Here is a 4,599-nt window from a genome sequence, read left to right on the forward strand (position 1 = left end):
TACACCTCCCCCGCACACATGGACTAAGCATGCATCTGGCCATATATTTGCACACACTATCCATATATCCATCCACTAATTTATGTTCCAGGTCCCTCATGACATTCCTGTGCATGTTCCATCTGTGAACTGGAACTAAAAAAATAATAATAATAAAATAAGTATCCTAAAGAAACTTTTGTGTTGCCAAGGCAATTATGTGAAAAGTGAAATTGGGCATTATGGCAAAATATTGAAAGCATGTTGAGGGAAGCTAGAGAGTAAGAATAGTAAACTTCCTCAAAAAGAGTCCACATGCAAGCCTACAGATCTCTAAGGAGACACGTGAAGAATTTCAAGCGAGGCCAAAAGCATTTTGATAAAATTAGCACTATTTCACAGGAAAAATTCATACGTTGCTACAAAAATCTCTACATAGATAAGATCCCATTTAAAGATCTCAGACAGCCAGTGTTGTGTAGTAGTTAGATGGTTGGCAACCTTCAGATTCGAAAGACTATGGTATAAGCCCACAGCACCCGGTATTCCCAGGCGGTCTCCCATCCAAGTACTAACCAGGCCTGACTCTGCTTAGCTTCGGAGATCAGATAAGATCAGGCACGTGCAGGGTAGTAGTTAGAATGCTGGACCAAAGAAACCAGGGCTCAGATCTCTATAGCAGCAGTTCTCAAACTTTTCAGTCCCCGAAGCTTTCTCAACTTCTAAAGGGAATCTTGGGAAGCCAGCATTGCTGTATTTCAGAACAGAGTGAAATAAATAAATAAATTTGGACAGTATTGGTGGGGTTTCTTTGCTTGTAGGGAGGGGCAGGAATTGGTGGGATAGATAAGTGAGGTCTAAGAAAGAAAAAGGCAAAATATCAAGAAGGCAGTAAAGTGAGCAAGCCAATAGAGATTGAGTCAGATCTAGAGGACTGTAAACAAGCACAGAAGATTGGATGAGTTAGAGAAAAATGAAACCAAGAAAAAAGAGTAAACAGAGAGAGGAGCCAAACATGGCTGGCAACCGCATGAAGACTGGTCATCGCATCTTAATTGAAATAAGTCAAATCTTTGCCTGTTGGTCTCTTTACTACTGCAAATTATTGATGACAAAAAACGTGAAAATGCTTATAATGGCTACACTGTGCAGAACTCTGGAGTTTTCCAAGGACCAAGCCACATTCTTGTACCTGTAGGAAATTTTGAGTGGGAGAAAATGATTGGAGAAGGGAGAGCAATCTGCCATCACCTATCGCTGTTATTTCTCTGTTCAAACTGAGATATTCCTGGAATGATTCCTGTATTTAAAAGTTTGCAACAAAACACCTAGTTTGGCACCTACGTCCCAGGATAAAGTAATTAAAAAATGTCACTTACAGGATGACAATGGATCCCTGTATTTTGGAACTTCTCAGATCTAATTGAATAGGAAAAAAGCTCCAAATCAAGCCAATGTTCTCACAAATCCATTGAATGCTCAAAAGCAACATCTTCATTCAAAACATTTCAAGTGTACTCATGAGCTTTTGCCACCGAAAGACTGAACCTCTTCTTTTTATTTACTCTTTTGCAATGTATATTGATAAAGTGGCCTGTGGCATTTTCTGCAAGAATGAAAAAAGAAGAAGAAACCAGAATGGCTTTTTGTGTTCATTAAAAGCAGTACATAAACCTTCAGCTCTGCCCAACTTACTTATGGCGATATCCATTTAATATAGAGCACAAGTCATGCTTTAGAATCTGCTATCCTCTCTGAAAAGGAAAATGGTGCAATGTATGCATTTTAAACATAATAAACTTATTGCTAAAATTATGGGGGAAAAAAAGTCCAGGCATTAGCTTGCATTAGGTCTTTAACAACATGAGATGTTATGAAATAATTCATTGTTTTGCATTTAACTTCATTCCAAAGATATGGCAGTGGGGAGATGGCTGCTGTCACTGAGTTGTCTGGACCAGAGGTGGTCCTGGGCTTTTCCCTACCTGGGGCCACCTCTGCATTTGCACCCCCCCATCCCTGACCTGGAAGTAATTGTGGTGATGTCATCATCGCCGCAATTATTTCCACAGGGATGCCTCCTCCCTTCCCTCCTTGAGGAAGAAGAAAGGAGGCAGCACTTTCGCAGCACTTCTAAGAGACACAGAAGGCTCCATTGGAGCATTTTGGGGCGAGTAGAAATGGCACCCAGCACAGTGGTGAGCGCCACTTCCAAGAGGTCCAAATGCACTCTGAAGGAACCTTTTGCACTGCTTTGAAGAGGCGTGAAAGGCTCCCTCACAGCCAGGGAAGCAGCATGCGTCTCCCCCAAAATTAGAGGAGAGGCATACCACTTCTCGCCGCTCTAAGGGCCGCACCTCATTCCCCTGTTCTTTAAAGGGGAGGAGAGAGCAGCCCTCAGACGTGACTGGGAACCATGCCAAGAGTGGCTGAGAGCGCGGCCACTCTCGGTGCAGTCCCTGCTGGTCTAACCCCTCTCCTCCCCTTTAAAAAAAAAGGAGGGGAAGGGCAGCCTTCAGTGTGGCGCGGAATCACGCCAACAGTGGCTGTGCTCCTGCAGCCACTCTTCGTGCAGTTCGCTGGGGCATATGGGGGAGGGGGGAGAGAAAGTTGCTGCGCTGCTGCCCCCAAGCACAGCACCCAAGGCATTTGCCCCCCTTCCACTCCACCACTGGTCTGGACAGCTGCCACCCGCATCACTCAGGTAAGCCCTTACTTAAGTAGCCTACCTATGACTTTGCTGATTACACCCATGAACTTGGCTCTGATTCTGCTAGAGCAGTGATTCCCAACCTTTAGGAGCCTGCGGACCACTGAGGCAAAAATTGGAATTGTCATAGACCACATGCAGTTGTGGCAGTTCGGCTTTTGCCTTCTCTGGTTGTCCATCTCCTGAGCACTCACTCACAGACTATCACTCACAGAGGATGGAGAATGTACCACCCACAGCTATAGCTTCACCAGCTGTGGCTGCAGGCGGTCAGTTCTCTGCCCTCTCTGGTGGTCCATGGTAGATTTCTTGCTGAGCAAATCACTCGAAGTGATCAAAAGCGATTCCCCCCCCCCCCGAGACCTTGTGGACCACTTCTCAGAGTCTTGTGGACCACATGTGGTTCATGGACCACAGGTTGGGAACCAGTATGCTAAAGAATAAATTCTATTGAACCTAGTGGGATTTACTTTCAAGTAAATGTGGATAGGACTGGCTGTTAGTGTGTTCACTGATCTGCAGAAAGAATGAAAATAGAAATGTTTGAGTTACAAATGTTATTTCATTAATTGAAACTGTCTTTTCTCACCAAATAATCTGGAATCAAAAGTGATTCCTCCATACTTTTGAAAAGAAAACATGAAATCACTGGTTTAAAAAAAATAATGAAATGTATGATAAAATAGCCATCCTAAAAAAGAACTCATTTCAAAGTCAATATGGCAAAGCAGGAAAACAGTGGCCTATTATTGAAAGAAAAATATTAAGAGAACTCAAACAAAAATAATTATCAACCAGAACATATGGTTTAAAATCATTGCAGAAAAGTAAATGATGATGAAGGCAGAAACAAGGATGGACATTCATGACAGTATGAGAAAACAGAGGATTTTTTTTTTATTTTCTCCCCAAACAGAAAGCTGGACATTTGCCAGTATCAGAGATTAACCTGAGGGACTGAATAAAAGTAATTAGGAAGTATAATTAGGAAATAACTCCACAAGTGTTAATTAAATGATATGCTAAAAGGCTTGCATGGAATGCATTTGAAGATAAAACAGAATCAAGATTCTTGAAACCTGTTAGGCTCCCTGACCGGTTGCAACATCTCTTAGAAATGCTCATTAGACAACATCAGCCCTTTCTGGGTGTCCAAGTGTGCACAATGAATGCATGAGGGGGAGTAGTTACATGGGTTAAAAACATAACCAGATCTGTGTAAAACTGTACCTTTCAGTGCTCTATGTGGTTGTCTAGTTAGCCTAATGATTGCAGCAGCTCTGGGTCAGAGAGAACTAAACGAGAATGAGAGAAGGAAGGAAAAATCAGGATGATCTAAACACAAGGATTGGGCAACTTTGAAGGTGTAGTAGTTCTACACTATTTTCTTGTAGTTCTCAAGATTCCCAGAAATATCTGGTGAGCATCCAGGGTTCAGACATCCAAGCAGAGGCTCTGGCACAAGTTGTTTCTAAATGAGGTTCAGGATGCATGACTGAGTAAGGGGTACAGAGGTTCAGCCAACAGATCCGGGTGTCTCAAGGACAAAACTTGTCAGACTGGTTGGAATACATGAGCCCAGTTTGCTCTCAGAGGAGAGCACATTGAATTCAGATTAGCCAGGGCATCCAGAGACATTCCAGCAAAGTCAACTAAAAGCATGAAGGATTCCTGAACATCGGAGACATGCGGTGAGGATGTGGCAGGTGCAAAAGCTGGTGTAAGGAAAGCCTCCTCGGGTGTAAGCAGGCATGGCAGCTGCAGTGCTTTTCATGGACTACGATGGGGTGGTTCTGCCTCACCCGCCGCACCCGCACTGCACATCCCTGGGGAGCATTCTGGTGGACAAAAAATGTTGGAATGTTCCTGCCTTGAAGTTCCCAGAAAGACAAAAGTCTAAGGAGCCAATA

General features: G+C 43.4%; 1 pseudogene; it reads right to left on the reverse strand.

The window, feature by feature from the left end:
* Positions 1-506: 506 nt before the first annotated feature.
* On the reverse strand, positions 507-628 carry LOC136646699 (5S ribosomal RNA; annotated as a pseudogene).
* Between the last annotated feature and the right edge of the window lie 3,971 nt (positions 629-4,599).

Source organism: Tiliqua scincoides, chromosome 3 (genome assembly GCF_035046505.1).
Source record: "Tiliqua scincoides isolate rTilSci1 chromosome 3, rTilSci1.hap2, whole genome shotgun sequence".
Taxonomy (NCBI): domain Eukaryota; kingdom Metazoa; phylum Chordata; class Lepidosauria; order Squamata; family Scincidae; genus Tiliqua; species Tiliqua scincoides.